Raw genomic sequence first — 18,962 nt, 5'->3', positions numbered from 1 at the left:
CCCAGAAGTGGAAGAGATTGAGTGCACCGATGCCCAACTACTTATGTTTCAAGATGAGTACATGGAGGACCACCGCAGCACGTCTCGGATGATGACGAAACACAGGTGCCAACTGCTGTGGCTTTCTGCAGTGTGCAGACCGACAAGGAAGGCAGGGGTGAAGACTGGGTGGAAGATGATGTGGAGGACGATGAGGTACTTAACCCACATGGAATCAAGGTCATGCGAGTGACCTGTGTAGTTCGGAGGAAGAGGTGGTGGTCGCACAGAGCCACCGGCACAGCAGAAGAGGGAGCAGGGTGCAAAAGCAGGGCGGCGGGCCCCTAGACAGTACGCCTGCTACTGCCCAACGCAGCAAGGGATCGAGCACACCAAAGCCATCTCTAAGGAGTTCCCTGGCGTGGCAGTACTTCAGACAATGTGCTGATGACAAGACACGAGTGGTTTGCACGCTGTGCAATCAGAGCCTGAAGCGAGGCATAAACGTTCCCAACCTGAGCACAACCTGCATGACCAGGCATCTAAGTGCAAAGCACGAGCTGCAGTGGAGGTAGACACCTTCAAAAACTTGGAAAGGTCTCTTTCTCCTGCTGCTTCCTCTTCTGCTGCAGTCTTGGCCTCTTCATCCACCCTCTAAAGTGACTGTGGCACCTGCCACCCCCCCTAAACAGAGGATCTGCCAGCAACACCACCACGTGGGTCAGCAAGCATCTCCACAATGTCCCATGGAACGTTCAGCTCTCTATCTCCCAAACACTGAGCGCAAGAGGAAGTACCCCCCCTACCCACCACGATCCCTGGGCCCTGAATGCCAGCATTTCAAAAATTACTGTCCTTTAAAATGCAGTCATTCCGTCCTGGTGGAGACAGAAATTTTTCAATTCCTTATAGGGGTGGCTGTCCCACAGTACATCATGCCTAGCTGCCACTATCTGTAAAGAATAAATCAAGGCATCTGGACTTACTGTAGATTTCTTGAAAACGTTTCACTCGCTCTTCCAACGAGCTTTCTCAATTCTGAGTGACTGTACAAGAATTCTCTGGGAATAAATATGTAACTGAGTCAACATCTGGTAATTATACCCAGCATGGGGTCAGAGGTCATTATACCCGACATGGGGTCAAAGGTGTTGATACCATTATCCTAATTGGAATCAGTAGGTGATAATGACCTCCCAGAAAAAGGTGTCAAGACAGCATTGTATGTTGCAGACAATAGATGTCTAACCCCCCGCCTCTATTCAAGCTTGGCTTCTCCATTTTTACGTAGATGGCTTCCTTCACACCTCGTTTGTACCAATCGGCCTCCTTATCCAAAACAAGTACTTGACTGTCTTCAAAGGTGTGACCTGTTTCTTTTAGATGTAAGTACAACGGCTGAATCTTGACCAGAGGTTTTGGCTCTTCTATGCTGAGTCATATGCTGATGTAGTTGTTGTTTTGTTTCGCCGATATACAGTTCTGAGCATTCCTCATTGCACTGGACTGCGTACACAATGTTGTCCATCTTGTGTTTAGGCGTTGGGTCTTTTGGGTGAACCAGTTGTTGCCTCAGTGTGTTGCTGGGTTTAACGCAGACAGGGATGTGATGTTTATTAAAAATCCTTTTGAGTTTCTCAGACACCCCAGCTACATATGGGATAACCATATTCTTGCGTCTGTCATGCTTCTCGCCCTCACTGGTAGTCTTGGTGCTCTTTCTTCTCCTTCCTTCTGTTTTGACAAAGGCCCAATCTAGATACCCACAAGTTTTAAGTGCCCCTCTGAGGTGTTTGAATTCCTTCGCCTTGGCCTCTGTGCTGGTGGGGATTTTCTCTGCCCGGTGGTGTAGAGTCTGGATGACTCCCAGTTTGTGGTCTAGAGGATGGTGGGAATCAAATAGCAGGTACTGGTCAGTGTGTGTTGGTTTTCTATCGACCTCTATTCTCAGCTTACTTCCCTCTTCCAATGTTATAAGACAGTCCAGAAATGCCAGTTTGTTGTTCTGCATTCTTCCTGCGTGAAATTGATGTTATGATCTACTGAGTTGATGTGGTCGGTGAAAGCCCTGTAACTCTTGTTATGAATTTTAACCCAAGTGTCATCCACATATATGAACCAATGACTCGGTGTAATTCCCATGAAAGTGGTCAGGGCTTTCCTTTCTACTTCTCCATATACAGGTTCGCTACAATAGGTGAGACCTGGCGATCCCATAGCACAGCCATGTTTTTGCTTGTAGAACTTGTCCTTATACTTGAAGTAGGTGTGTACTCAGACAAAGGTCCAGTAAGGCACACACTTGGTCTGGGGCTAAGTTCTGTTCTGCAGCCTAAGGTGTTGTCTAGTAGCAAACTGTTTCCTGACTGTTTCAATTGCCTCTGTAGTGGGTATGGCGGGTGAAGAGGGATGTAACATCATAGGAAACATTGTTTTCTTCTGTGCCCAATACCAAGTTTTGGATTTTTGTGGTGAAATCCTGAGAGTTCTGTATGTGATGTTGTGTGTTTCCAACCAAGGGCACTAGGATTCTGGCTAAGTATTATGCCACATTGTAGGTCACAGAGTTGATGCTGCTGACAATTGGCTTGAGAGGGGTCCCATCCTTATGTATCTTAGGAAGTCCATAAATACATGGAGGGGCTTCCCCAGGGTAGAGGCGATGATACATAGCCCGATCAATGATTTTGTCCTTTTCTAGTTGTTGTAGTAGTTCTATAACCTTCTTCTTGTAGCCACTGGTTGGGTCTCGTCTTAGGGCCTCATATGTGTTGTTATCATCCAGGAGTGTGTTCACCTTGGCATCGTAGTCAGATGTATTAAGTACAACCGTGCATCTTCCTTTATCCGCAGGCAGGATGGTGATGTTTGTGTCTTTCTTCAGGGATATAACCGCCTTCCTTTCTTCTCTAGTCAAGTTTGAAGGAGGGTGGTTTGGGCACTGGCCAAAGCTGCAGAACTTTAAGGCGAAGTTGTTCCGCCTCACCCTGTGGTACTTTGTTGCTGTGGATTGAGCTTCAGTGGCTGAAATAATATCAGCTATTGCTATGGTTCTTGGTGTTGATTGCAAAATTCAACCCCTTTAGCAAGGACATCCATCTCAGGCTGGGTGAGAGAACCGGTCTGAAAGATTCTGCACCCATTTTTCTTTGTTTTGCACTGTCCCTTGTTTCCCTCCTTTCGCCTCTGTGTCAGTTCCTCACTGGTATGGCTGGGTTTGCAGTTCGGGATAACAAAATTCAGAACTTGTTCTTCTGCTTCTCCTTGCTCATAGTGTGCTGAGCTAGCTGTGCATGTACTGTGCAATCTGCTACTTTCCTACAACGTTTCAGTGGGTAGCTGCAAAGTCATGCTGGGTATAATGACCTCTGACCCCATGCTGGGTATAATTACCAGATGCTGATTCAGTTACATATTTATTCCCAGAGAATTCTTGTACAGTCACTCAGAATTGAGAAAGCTCATTGGAAGAACGAGTGAAACGTTTTCAAGAAATCTACAGTAAGTCCAGTTGCCTTGATTTATTCTTTACAGATATACCATGACCTGGATAAATGAGAACCCTCACAGACACCTAGCCGCTACTACTTTTCCAGGCGAGCCATCCCTTCCCTGCACAACAAAGTGGTGGACAAAATCAGTGGCAAGGTCCACCTAACTACGGATACGTGGACCAATAAGCACGGTCAGGGACGTTATATCTCCCTAACAGCACACTGGGTAAATGCAATGGCGGCTGGGCCTGAGGTGGATAGCAGTTTGGGGCATGTCCTACCACCACTGAGGATTGCAGGGCGCTTCAGTTTGCCTCCTGTTGCTTCCTCCTCCTACTCCGCTTCCTCATCCTCTACCGCCTCCTCATCCGGTCAGCGTTACACCTTCACCACCAACTTCAGCACAGCCAGGGTAAACGACAGCAGGCAGTTTTAAAACCTTGGGGGACAAAACCCACACCTTGCAGGAGTTGTGGACGGGCCAATGGAACAACAGACCGATGAGTGTTGGTGCCAGTGAGCCTCAAGCCCGCCTGGTGGTGTGCGATAATGGCGAAATCTCGTTAGCAGCCTCTGGGACTAGCTGGTTTGACGCACATCCCATTGCCTGGTGCATGTGCTGAATTTGGTGGTGCAGAGGTTCTTTAAAAATTACCCCGATCAATTTCAGAGCTGCTGCAGAAATTGCGGGACGTCTTAGTGCGACGGCTTTTGGCGTTCTCAAACCTGCTGCTGCTCACCTGTCACCGCTGCCAGCGTATCTTCGCCCTTCCCATCACCCGCCTCATATGTACGTGCCCCACAAGCTGGAACTCCACCTTGCATATGCTGGCCATACTGTGCGAGCAGCAGGCGATACTGGAGTTTCGCTGCAGCACGCACGGGTGAGTCGCTCTGAGGATACAGCACCACTTCACCACCAATGACTGGGCCTCCATGCGAGACCTGTGTTCCTTGTTGCACTGTTTCGAGTATTCCACCAACATAGCCAATGCCGATGACGCCGTTCTCAGCGTAATTATCCCACTTCTATGCCTCCTTGAAAAAACGCTTTGGGCGATGATGGAAGAGGATGTGGCACAGGAGGAGGAGGAAGAGGGATCATTTCATAGGATTTCCAGCCAGTCATTCACAAGTAACTCCGAGGGTGGGTTCCTGCACCCACAAACTCCAGGTACCCAATTGTCCAGCCAGGGCACAGTTCTGGAGGATGACGAGGTGGAGGATGAGGAGGAGGAAATGGAGAAGGAGGAACCGTGTTCACAGCAGGGTGGCACCCAAACCAGCTCATGGCCATCACTGGTGCATGGCTGGGGGGATACAGAGGACACAGACGATACACCTCCCACAGAGGACAGCTTTTGCAGTGTCTCTACAACGACCGCCGAGTTGCCCACATTCTAACTTGTGCTGATTACTGGGTGGCCACGCTGCTGGATCCCCTTCGCAAGAGAAACGTACCGTCCTAAATTCCATCACTGGAGCGTGATCGTAAGATTGCGCAGTACAAGCCGCACGCTGGGTAGACGCGCTGCTTATGGCGATTGTGGAGTTTCAGCTGCAGCACGCACGGGTGATCGCTCTGCGGAACAGCACCACTTCACCACCAATGACTGGGCCTCCATGCGAGACCTGTGTTCCTTGTTTGTGCTGTTTCGAGTACTCCACAAACAAGGCCAATTGCCGATGACGCCAATTCTCAGCGTAATTATCTCACTTATATGCCTCCAAGAAAAAAAAACGCTTTGGGCGATGATGGAAGAGGATGTGGCACAGGAGGAGGAGGAGGAGGAAGAGGGATCATTTCATAGGATTTCCAGCAAGTCATTCACACAAGTAACTCTCCGGGGTGGGTTACCTGCACCCACAAACTCCAGGTACCCAATTGTCCAGGCCAGGGCACAGTTCTGGAGGATGACGAGGGTGAGGATGAGGAGGAGGAGATGGAGGAGGAGGAACCGTGTTCACAGCAGGGTGGTACCCAAACCAGCTCATGGCATCACTGGTGCATGGCTGGGGGGATACAGAGGACACAGACGATACACCTCCCACAACAACCAGCACCAGCAGCTGATATGGAACGTCTTAGCAGGAGTCAGCATTTCACAACATGGTGGAGCAGTATGTGTGCACATGCCTACACGTACTGAATGATGGGTCTGCCTCCTTCAACTTCTGGGTCTCCAAATTGAGCACATGGCCTGAGCTTGTCTTTTACGCCTTGTAGGTAGTGTTGAGCGCGAATATTCGAATATCTAATTTTTTGGGCGAATATCGCCACTTAGCTAATTCACAAATATTTCGAATATAGCATATAGCTATTTCTAATATTATTATTATTTTTTTTTATTGTTATATTTTTTTCTTTCCCACTTCCCAAAAGTAGTTCTTACCTGTCCTGAGGATTCCTGGCTTCCTGACTGCTCCAGTCAGTGCCCGTTGCCGCTTCTGCCGACTTCCGTTGCTCATGGAGCGTCCCCATCACCATGGGAATGCCTCCATACTAGAATGTACTGTCGGATTTGAGGATTTACGTTGAAATCGCAATTCGATTATTATAACTTGAATTAATCGAATGTGATTTCAACTTAGCACTGCTATATTAACATATTCATTAACTTCGTTAATTCTAGCAAGCAGACGCATTAGAAACACAGCTCTAAGTTGAAATCGCAATTCGATTATTATAACTTGAAGTAATCGCATTGCGATTTCAACTTAGACCTGGTTTACTATGGTTGGCTTGGTAGAATTAGCGAAGATGACGAATATGACGAATGTATTCGTCTATCCTCAAAACGAAGATAACAAAGTATTCTCCATCTTCGCTTTAGCTCCATATTCGTCAACTTCGCTAATTCTAGCAATCAAATAGGAAAGTTGACTATAGAGACAGCTGTGTTTAATTCGCTATATGATTATATTACTTTGCTTTTTTTAAATAAATAGAATAATTATAATAATTATCAAGTATTATAATAATTTTATTTATTAAAAAAAAAAGCAAAGTAATATTATCGCATAGCGAATTAAAAACTTAGCTGTCTCTAGTCAACTTTCCTATTTGATTGCTAGAATTAGTGAAGTTGGCGATTATGGAGCTAAAAAGGAGATGAGAATACTTCATTATCTTCGTTTTGAGGAATATGACGAATACATCGTCATATTCGTCATCTTCGCTAATTCTAGATATCAAACCAATAGGGAAGTCTACCTTAAGTTAAAATCGCAATATTATTCGCGATAACTAGAATAATGAACGAATATTCGATTTTGACGAATTTTCAAGCGAATATTCGCGAATTTTCATCGAAATCGAATATGGGCACCTCCCGCTCATCACTACTTGTAGGTGCTCGGCCTGCCCTGCAGCCCCGTATGTAATTGTCTGAACGTTGTTTAGCACGGCTGGAGGGGTTTATCACAGGGTTTATTTCCCAATGTTTTGGTGTGTACCCCTAATTTAAACAAAAAAATAAAAACAAAAAGCAGTGTAGGCTGCCTCCTCCTCCCACCGCCACTTCTACTACACCGCCAACATTCACCGTTTCCTCAACCTCCTACTCCATATGGACCTTGTCCTCCAAGATCAAGATTATTATTATTTTTTTGTATGTATTTTATGTTATTTTAACCGCTTGCCGCCACGCTAACGCCGAAAGGCGTCATTGCGGCGGCTCCTCCAGGCTACGCTAACGCCAATAGGCGTCATCTCGCGTGAGCCGAGATTTCCTGTGAACGCGCGCACACAGGCGCGCGCGCTCACAGGAACGGAAGGTAAGAGAGTTGATCTCCAGCCTGCCAGCGGCGATCGTTCGCTGGCAGGCTGGAGATGTGATTTTTTTTAACCCCTAAACAGGCATATTAGACGCTGTTTTGATAACAGCGTCTAATATACCTGCTACCTGGTCCTCTGGTGGTCCCCTTTGTTTGGATCGACCACCAGAGGACACATAGGCTCAGTAAAAGTAGCACTAAGCACCACTCACTACACTACAACACCCCCCCCCCGTCACTTATTATCCCCTTATTAGCCCCTGATCACCCCATATAGACTCCCTGATCACCCCCCTGTCATTGATTACCCCCCTGTCATTGATTACCCCCCCGTAAAGCTCTATTCAGACGTCCGCTTGATTTTTACGGATCCACTGATAGATGGATCGATCCGCAAAACGCATCCGACGTCTGAATGAAGCTTACAGGGCATGATCAATGACTGTGGTGATCACCCCATATAGACTCCCTGATCACCCCCCCTGTAAAAGCTCCATTCAGATGTCCGCATGATTTTTACGGATGCACTGATAGATGGATCGGATCCGCAAAACGCATCCGACGTCTGAATGAAGCCTTACAGGGGCATGATCAATGACTGTGGTGATCACCCCCCCTGTCATTGATTACCCCCCTGTAAAGCTCCATTCAGATGTCCGCATGATTTTACGGATGCACTGATAGATGGATCGGATCCGCAAAACGCATCCGGACGTCTGAATGAAGCCTTACAGGGCATGATCAATGACTGTGGTGATCACCCCCCTGTCATTGATTACCCCCTGTAAAGCTCCATTCAGATGTCCGCATGATTTTTACGGATGCACTGATAGATGGATCGGATCCGCAAAACGCATCCGGACGTCTGAATGAAGCCTTACAGGGGCGTGATCAATGACTGTGGTTATCACCCCATATAGACTCCCTGAACACCCCCCTGTCATTGATTACACCCCTGTCATTGATCACCCCCCCTGTAAAGCTCCATTCAGATGTCCGCATGATTTTTACGGATCCACTGATAGATGGATCGGATCCGCAAAATGCATCCGTTCGTCTGAATGAAGCCTTACAGGGGCGTGATCAATGACTGTGGTGATCACCCCATATAGACTCCCTGATCACCCCCCTGTCATTGATTACCCCCCCTGTCATTGATTACCCCCCTGTAAAGCTCCATTCAGACATCCACATGATTTTTACGGATCCACTGATAGATGGATCGGATCCGCAAAACGCATCCGGACGTCTGAATGAAGCCTTACAGGGGCAACGATCAATGACTGTGGTGATCACCCCATATAGACTTCCCTGATCACCCCCCTGTCATTGATTACCCCCCCTGTAAAGCTCCATTCAGATGTCCGCATGATTTTTACGGATGCACTGATAGATGGATCGGATCCGCAAAACGCATCCGGACGTCTGAATGAAGCCTTACAGGGGCATGATCAATGACTGTGGTTATCACCCCATATAGACTCCCTGATCACCCCCCTGTCATTGATCACCCCCCCCGTCATTGATCAACCCCCCTGTCATTGATCACCCCCCTGTCATTGATCACCCCTCTGTAAGGCTCCATTCAGACATTTTTTTGGCCCAAGTTAGCGGAATTATTATTATTTTTTTCTTACAAAGTCTCATATTCCACTAACTTGTGTCAAAAAATAAAATCTCACATGAACTCACCATACCCCTCACGGAAACCAAATGCGTAAAATTTTTTAGACATTTATATTCCAGACTTCTTCTCACGCTTTAGGGCCCCTAGAATGCCAGGGCAGTATAAATACCCCACATGTGACCCCATTTCGGAAAGAAGACACTCCCAGGTATTCCGTGAGGGGCATATTGAGTCCATGAAAGATTGAAATTTTTGTCCCAAGTTAGCGGAACGGGAGACTTTGTGAGAAAAAAATTAAAAATATCAATTTCCGCTAACTTGTGCCAAAAATTTTTTTTTTCTATGAACTCGCCATGCCCCTCATTGAATACCTTGGGGTGTCTCCTTTCCAAAATGGGGTCACATGTGGGGTATTTATACTGCCCTGGCATTCTAGGGGCCCCAAAGCGTGAGAAGAAGTCTGGTATCCAAATGTCTAAAAATGCCCTCCTAAAAGGAATTTGGGCACCTTTGCGCATCTAGGCTGCAAAAAAGTGTCACACATGTGGTATCTCCGTACTCAGGAGAAGTTGGGAAATGTGTTTTGGGGTGTCATTTTACATATACCCATGCTGGGTGAGAGAAATATCTTGGTCAAATGCCAACTTTGTATAAAGAAATGGGAAAAGTTGTATTTGCCAAGATATTTCTCTCACCCAGCATGGGTATATGTAAAATGACACCCCAAAACACATTCCCCAACTTCTCCTGAATACGGCGATACCACATGTGTGACACTTTTTTGCAGCCTAGGTGGGCAAAGGGGCCCATATTCCAAAGAGCACCTTTAGGATTTCACAGGTCATTTACCTACTTACCACACATTAGGGCCCCTGGAAAATGCCAGGGCAGTATAACTACCCCACAAGTGACCCCATTTTGGAAAGAAGACACCCCAAGGTATTCCGTGAGGGGCATGGCAAGTTCCTAGAATTTTTTATTTTTTGTCACAAGTTAGTGGAAAATGCTGATTTTTTTTTTTTTTTTCATACAAAGTCTCATATTCCACTAACTTGTGAGAAAAAATAAAAACTTCCATGAACTCACTATGCCCATCAGCGAATACCTTGGGGTCTCTTCTTTCCAAAATGGGGTCACTTGTGGGGTAGTTATACTGCCCTGGCATTCTAGGGGCCCAAATGTGTGGTAAGGAGTTTGAAATCAAATTCTGTAAAAAATGACCTGTGAAATCCGAAAGGTGCTCTTTGGAATATGGGCCCCTTTGCCCACCTAGGCTGCAAAAAAGTGTCACACATCTGGTATCCCCGTACTCAGGAGAAGGTGGGGAATGTGTTTTGGGGTGTCATTTTACATATACCCCTGCTAGGTGAGAGAAATATCTTGGCAAAAGACAACTTTTCCCCATTTTTTTTATACAAAGTTGGCATTTGACCAAGATATTTATCTCACCCAGCATGGGTATATGTAAAAAGACACCCCAAAACACATTCCTCAACTTCTCCTGAATACAGAGATACCAGATGTGTGACACTTTTTTGCAGCCTAGGTGGGCAAAGGGGCCCATATTCCAAAGAGCACCTTTCGGATTTCACAGGTCATTTTTTACAGAATTTGATTTCAAACTCCTTACCACACATTCGGGCCCCTAGAATGCCAGGGCAGTATAACTACCCCACAAGTGACCCCATTTTGGAAAGAAGAGACCCCAAGGTATTCGCTGATGGGCATAGTGAGTTCATGGAAGTTTTTATTTTTTGTCACAAGTTAGTGGAATATGAGACTTTGTATGAAAAAAAAATCAAAAAAAAAATCATCATTTTCCACTAACTTGTGACAAAAAATAAAAAATTCTAGGAACTTGCCATGCCCCTCACGGAATACCTTGGGGTGTCTTCTTTCCAAAATGGGGTCACTTGTGGGGTAGTTATACTGCCCTGGCATTCTAGGGGCCCGAATGTGTGGTAAGGAGTTTGAAATCAAATTCTGTAAAAAATGACCTGTGAAATCCGAAAGGTGCTCTTTGGAATATGGGCCCCTTTGCCCACCTAGGCTGCAAAAAAGTGTCACACATCTGGTATTGCCGTACTCAGGAGAAGGTGGGGAATGTGTTTTGGGGTGTCATTTTACATATACCCATGCTGGGTGAGAGAAATATCTCCCATTTTTTTATACAAAGTTGGCATTTGACCAAGATATTTATGTCACCCAGCATGGGTATATGTAAAATGACACCCCAAAACACATTCCTCAACTTCTCCTGAGTACGGAGATACCAGATGTGTGACACTTTTTTGCAGCCTAGGTGGGCAAAGGGGCCCACATTCCAAAGAGCACCTTTCGGATTTCACTGGTCATTTTTTACAGAATTTGATTTCAAACTCCTTACCACACATTTGGGCCCCTAGAATGCCAGGGCAGTATAACTACCCCACAAGTGACCCCATTTTGGAAATAAGACACCCCAAGGTATTTCGTGATGGGCATAGTGAGTTCATAGAAGTTTTTATTTTTTCTCACAAGTTAGTGGAATATGAGACTTTGTAAAAAAAAAAAAAAAAATCATCATTTTCCGCTAACTTGTGACAAAAAATAAAAAGTTCTATGAACTCACTATGCCCATCAGCGAATACCTTCGGGTGTGTACTTTCCGAAATGGGGTCATTTGTGGGGTGTTTGTACTGTCTGGCCATTGTAGAACCTCAGGAAACATGACAGGTGCTCAGAAAGTCAGAGCTGCTTCAAAAAGCGGAATTCACATTTTTGTACCATAGTTTGTAAACGCTATAAACTTTTACCCAAACCATTTTTTTTTTACCCAAACATTTTTTTTTTATCAAAGACATGTAGAACTATAAATTTAGAGCAAAATTTCTATATGGATCTCGTTTTTTTTGCAAAATTTTACAACTGAAAGTGAAAAATGTCATTTTTTTGCAAAAAAATCGTTAAATTTCGATTAATAACAAAAAAAGTAAAAATGTCAGCAGCAATGAAATACCACCAAATGAAAGCTCTATTAGTGAGAAGAAAAGGAGGTAAAATTCATTTGGGTGGTAAGTTGCATGACCGAGCAATAAACGGTGAAAGTAGTGTAGTGCCGATTTGTAAAAAAGGGCCTGGTCTTTAGGGGGGGTATAAACCTGTGGTCCTTAAGTGGTTAAGTCATTTCCATATCCACATTTGTTTGCAGAGAACTTGTCATGCTCTTAACCACATTTTGCTGCAATTTGCAGCCCTCTAGCCCTTTCCATGACTTTTTTAGAGCCATTTTAGTTATCCAAAGTTCGGATCCCATTGAGTTTGGGTCAAGTTCGGGTCCGGAACTCGAACTTTTTTGTGAAGTTCGCCCGAACCTGTCGAACCCGAACATCCAGGTGTCCGCTCAACTCTATTAGTAAATCATTATTTAGAGCAGCAGCCTAAGTTTGGTAGCTATGTTTTTCAATACACAGAAATATTTTCATTTTTATGCTTTCTTGTGACCACATTTATTAATTTGTGACAACAAAGTCTTCACCCATATGGTTTCTCGGTTACTTACTAATATTTAAAGGGGTTGGCCACTTTCTGGTCATTTCCTATATTTAATATGGTATGCTCCTTTGTTTACAAAGGCTTTTGTGCTGGCCACACAGAGGTCCTGTCTAGAGATGAGCGAATTTTTGAAAAGTTCGATTCGGCCGATTTGACGAATAAAAAAAAAAATTGTACCCCTCAGATGCTGCGTTCATACATGATTGCGGCATCTGAGTGTAAAAACAGTGTGAAATTAGCATAACATTTTTTTTAAATCAAACTTACCGCCTCCATTTGCTTGCAAGGGACCGGCCACCACCATCTTGCTTGAAGATCTGGAGTGAAATCTCTCGTGGCGCTAGATCACGTCATCACGCACAGGATTTCGGCCAAGATCTTCAATCAAGATGGAGTCTGGCAGGCCCGTCGCAAGCAAATGGAGGCGGTAAGTATGTTTTTTAAAAAATTTTTTTATACTATTTAAGGTTAAATCGATTCACTGACACGAAGCATGAGGAAATTCGGCTTCGAGGCAAATCGAATTTATCGTAAAATTCGGATCGAACTCCACTTCGTGGGATTCGATTCGCTCATCTCTAGTCCTGTTCTGTCCATAAATTGGCTGCCGATGGAGGGTCATGTGACCTCCATGTGATGCCTTCTCCATTCCAACACACTGCACCTGCACTAAATTGCAAACAAAACAAGTGCAGTGAATTGTAATGGAAGAGTAATCATATGGGGTGATTTGCCTGGTCAAAGGCTATATTAATAAGTGTCATATAATCATCTTACAAACACCTTTGTTAACAATAACCAGAAGGTGGCCAACCTCAGTGATTGATGCTAAAAATGGCTGTTTTATAATCTATTTCTGGAAAGTCAATTCAAAGATAACAACCAAAGTATTGTATTGTTATAACTAGGCTTGAGCGAATTGATCTTCGATTCATAGATCTGAAGTTGATTCGTTCATAGATCCGAAATCGATTCGTTCAAAAACTTAATTTTTAATGCTGTTTCCATACAGCATTAAAATGTATTGGATCCGTGAAGGCAAACTTCATATTGCCCGAAGTTGCACAAGACTTCAATGAATTAGTATGGTATTCCTAAACATTTTAAAATAGGAATCCAAAGTGGGCTTTGGTATCGGCTGGTACAGTATCTTGGTACCAAAGCCCACTTCGGATTCCTATTTTAAAATGTGTTTTTAATTACCCAAACAGCAATACCATACTAATTCACCGAAGTCTCGCGCAACTTTGCCTACATGGAGCTAATACAGTTTAAAGCTGTACGGAAGCAGCATTAAAAGCAGTGTTTTTTTTAACAAATAGACTTCGGATCTGTGATCCGAAGCCCCATTCACTCTAACCTAGTTATAACATTTGCCAAATCATAAATTTAACAGCATATTAAGACATTACCACTGGTCCCCATTCCATAAGGTTTTCATTGCTTTTTGGTGTCAAGAATAATAGAGTATCAAGTGCTTGGTTAACTGCAATGAGCTTATTCTAAGTCAATGGTGGGGTCCTCCAAGAATGGTTAGGAAGGAACTGTTTCACAATGTATGTGTCAAAACCACCATAACTGTTTTAATATCAGATGCTAATGTGAACACTGCAATGAGTAATTAACCACAAAGACGACTTAGTGGAGATCTAATTACAGCATACTCATACTGTATATGACTGGACAGTACAAAGATCTATCTAATTATGTTTTTATGCTAAAGCTGCCCACATCACATTAGTCTCTTGTCAGCAGAACACGCCTGAAAGGCAGACACTCTACTGTGTGTGGGGATCTCCTGACAGTTGATATTAGGGTAGACAAGGATCAATTTTTTTTAATATTTTTGCACAATCTTTTTGTTCTGCCGGTAGATAAGCCACATTTAGAAGGGTCTGACAGAGGTTTTATACACTCGCCCCATAGAATACTCATACTGTACATGTCCGGGCAAGCCAAACATATATGTGTATGGGAAAGTTGGCAGAGAGTCAGGAGAGATAGCTGTTGGCGAAACAGTCATTCAGCTGAGAGCTGCAGAATGTGCATGGGCCTGTAACCATGACAAGAGGGCATTCTCTAGATCTAGAGAGATGAAGGGTTCACAATCATCATAGATGGGATTCTTTACTGTAAAAGCACTAGGACTATTGAAATCTCTGCCACAAGATGTTGTGATGGTTGATTTATTCTACAAGTTCAAGGACAATCTGGATGGCTTCCTTGAAATCAATAATATCATGTTATATGTATTAGATTCAGAAGAAGGGACATTGATTCAGGGATTTATTCTAACCAGCCATATTTCAAGTTTGGAATCCCTTTTTGCCTTCCTCTAGATCAACACTGTTGGATGATCGGTTGTACTTGAAGGACCTGTGTCTTTTTTTTCTCCCTTATCAACTATATACAGGGTGGGCCATTTATATGGATACACCTTAATAAAATGGGAATGGTTGGTGATATTAACTTCCTGTTTGTGGCACATTAGTATATGTAAGGGGGGATACTTTTCAAGATGGGTGGTGACCATGGTGGCCATTTTGAAGTTGGCCATTTTGAATCCAACTTTTGTTTTTTCAATAGGAAGAGGGTCATTTGACACATCAAACTTATTGGGAATTTCACAAGAAAAACAATGGTGTGCTTGGTTTTAACGTAACTTTATTCTTTCATGAGTTATTTACAAGTTTCTGACCACTTACAAAATGTGTTGGATTGTCAATGCAACCCTTTTCTCCCACTCTTCACACACTGATATCACTGCAGGAGAAATGCTAGCACAGGCTTCCAGAATCCGTAGTTTCAGGTGCTGCACATCTCGTATCATCTGAAGGCAATCGTCTATGCTGTGAAGATACGAGATGTGCAGCACCTGAAACTACGGATACTGGAAGCCTGTGCTAGCATTTCTCCTGCGGTGTTGCTATCAGTGTGTGAAGAGTGGGAGAAGAGGGTTGCATTGACAATCCAACACAATGGGCAGCACATTGAACACATTTTAAAAGTGGTCATAAACTTGTAAATAACTCATGAAAGAATAAAGTTACATTAAAACCAAGCACACCATTGTTTTTCTTGTGAAATTCCCAATAAGTTTGATGTGTCAAATGACCCTCTTCCTATTGAAAAAACAAAAGTTGGATTCAAAATGGCCGACTTCAAAATGGCCACCATGGTCACCACCCATCTTGAAAAGTTTCCCCCCTCACATATACTAATGTGCCACAAACAGGAAGTTAATATCACCAACCATTCCCATTTTATTAAGGTGTATCCATATAAATGGCCCACCCTGTAGTTTGATTAAAATCTTTATCAGTGAATTAAATTTTTTATTTATTTGCTTACCTATTTTTTTTAAGCTTTTTTATATTTATTTCTTATATTAACCCCTTCCCGTCATATGACGTAATAGTACGTCAGGGCGGCAGGTGCATTCCCGCATTTTGACCTACTATTACGTCATGGTGATCGGGCGGGCATCAGAGCGGTGCGTGCCTGATCACTGCAGGGGCCCGGCAGTTCGATGCCGGCAGATTAACCCCTTCTATTCCACGATCAGCGCTGACCGCGGCATTGAGGGAATTTGCGGCGGGTGAGGGAGCCCATCGAGTCCCCAAGCTGCTGTGGCAGGGACCCAAAGGGTGAGAAGGCAGCCTGATGCCATGCAGAGGCTGCCCAATGCCTTGCACGGCATCGGGACCTGCCTTCTATGGGTGCCCAGGAGATCCAGCCTCAGGCTGGGTCTCTTAGACAACTTGTTAGTGTATTACTCACTGTAGTACACGAACAGGCAATGCATTACAATACAGATGTATTGTAATTGCAAAGGAAAAGGGAGTCAGTCAGCACATCCCAATGCGCAGGGCACGTTGCTATGGCTGAAAACAACACTGTAAAACAAAACATGCAATGCAACAGCTCTCTGCAAACCAAAAATGCATGTGGAACCTAAACTCCCTGAATTGTATGGTAGCCGTCATGGCACATAACAGGTCGAATTTTGTGTTAGAAACCCGTCTTACAGAGATCGCCTTGACGTGCGGCAGACAGGCTCAAATAATTTTGTACAAAATGATTTGCCAAACATCTCTAATTTATAAGTATAGCACTAGCAATTATTATGCATTTTTGTACTTTATTTGGTTTGCAGAGAGCTGTTGCATTGCACGTTTTGTTTTACAGATGTATTGCAATGCATTGCTGAGGGGATCAGATCCCCAAAAGTAAAGTCCCAGAGTGGGACAGAAATAAAGTTTAAAAAAAAGTAAAAAAATTTGTTTTTAATAAAAAAAATACGTTTCAAGTAAAAAAACACGCCCCTTTCCACTGATTTTATATTTAAAAAAAAGAAAAAAAGAAAAGAAAATACACACATATTAGGTATTGCCACATCCATAACGACCGGCTCTATAAATATATCACATGATCAACCCCGTACAATAAACACCGTGAAAAATAAAAAATAAAAACAGTGATAAAAAAAAGGCATTTTTGTCACCTTACATCACAAAAAGTGCAACCCCAAGCGATCAAAAAGGTGTATGCCCCTCAAAATGGTACCAATAAAACCATCACCTCATCCCGAAAAAAAGAGCCCCTACATAAGACAATCGCCCAAAAAATAATAAAATTATAGCTCTCAGAACATGGAGACACGTTTCAAAAATGCAATTACTGTGTTAAAGTGAAATAAAAAAAAAGTATACATATTAGGTATCGCCACGTCCGTAACAACCAGCTCTATAAAAATATCACATGACTTAACCCCTCAGGTGAACACAGTAAAAAAATAAAAAATTATTTTTGTGATGTCACCTTACATCACAAAAATTGCAACACCAAGCGATCAAAAAGGTTTATGGCCCCAAAATAGTACCAATTAAACAGTCATCTCATTCCGCCAAAAATGAGCCCCTACCTAAGACAATCGGTCAAAAAAATGTCTCTCAGACTATGGAGACACTAAAACATCATTTTTTTTGTTTTAAAAATGCTATTATTGTGTAAAACTTGAATAAATAAGAAAAAGTATACATATTAGGTATTGCCACATCCTTAACCTCCTGCTCTATAAAAATATCGTGTGACCTAACCCCTCAGGTGAACGCTGTAAAAATAAATAAATAAAAACTGTGCCAAAACAACCAATTTTTTTGGTCACCTTGCCTCATAAAGTGTAATAATGAATGATTAAAAAATCATATGTACCCAAAAATGGTACTACTAAGAACGTCAACTCTTCCTGCAAAAAATGAGCCCCTGCACAAGACGATTTTTCAAAAATGCTTTATTATGTAAAGCTGAAACAAACAAAGAAAATAGACATATTTGATATCACCGCCTCCGTAACAACCTGCTTTATAAAAATAGCGCATGAATTAACCTGTCAGATGAACGTTGCCAAAACAGCCATTTTTTTGTTACCTTGCTTTACAAAAAGCACAATATAGAGCAATTAAAAATCATATGTACCACAAAATAGTACTAATAAAATTGTCACCTTATCCCCTAGTTTCCAAAATGGGGTCACTTTTTGGGAGTTTCTACTGTAAGGGTGCCTCAGGGGGGCTTTAAATGGGACATGGCATCTAAAAACCAGTCCAGCAAAATCTGCCTTCAAAAAACCATATGGCACTCCTTTTCTTCTGCGCCATGCGGTGTGCCCTTACATCAGTATATGACCACATGTGGGGTGTTTCTGTAAACAGCAGAATCAGGGTAATAAATATTGAGTTTTGTTTGGCTGTTAACCCTCAATGTGTTAAAGAATTTTTTTTATTAATATCGAAAGTCTGCCAAAAAAGTGAAATTTAGAAATTTTATCTCCATTTTCCTTTAATGTTAAGTAATAAATATTTTATGGGGTATCACTTTCTGTTTTAAAAGCATAGAAATAGAAATTTAGAAAATTGCAAATTTTTCAAAATGTTTGGTAAATTTGGGATTTTTTCATAAATAAAGGTGAAATATATTGACTCAAATTTATGACTGTCATGAAGTACAATGTGTTACGAGAATAAAATCTCAGAATGGCTTGGATAAATAAAAGCATTCCAATGTTATTACCACATAAAGTGACGCATGTCAGATTTGCAAAAAATGGCCTGGGCAGGAAGGTGAAAACTGGCCCGGGGTAGAAGGGGTTAAAAGATACTCCATCTAAAAGATACAACTTGTAATAAAAAATTTAATGCTACCGTACTAAGTTTGTCAAGGTTAACACTGATTGGACAGGTGTAGAGACAAATCTGCAACTGGTAACACCTAACTGCCAATGTGCATATCTTTCTAGGAAGAAATAGAGGAACAACATAGTGTTATTATTATCTATAATCTTTACTGAAACAGATATTCTCTTTACAACCATGGATAAACAGAAATTAATAGAAGAATTATGCTTTATGGTTGCATTTCTGTCTTCATCTGTTTTTCTTCTGTCTAGGTCACCATTATTTGGGAGCTTTTCTTCTTTCTTGTGGTATGTTAACTACGCTGCTTAAATAATGATTTCAGGCAGCATGGCCCGAGGTGACCCACAAGGCCTC

The sequence above is a fragment of the Bufo bufo genome, chromosome 1 (assembly GCF_905171765.1).
Source record: "Bufo bufo chromosome 1, aBufBuf1.1, whole genome shotgun sequence".
Classification (NCBI taxonomy): domain Eukaryota; kingdom Metazoa; phylum Chordata; class Amphibia; order Anura; family Bufonidae; genus Bufo; species Bufo bufo.
This window is presented reverse-complemented; position numbering follows the sequence as displayed.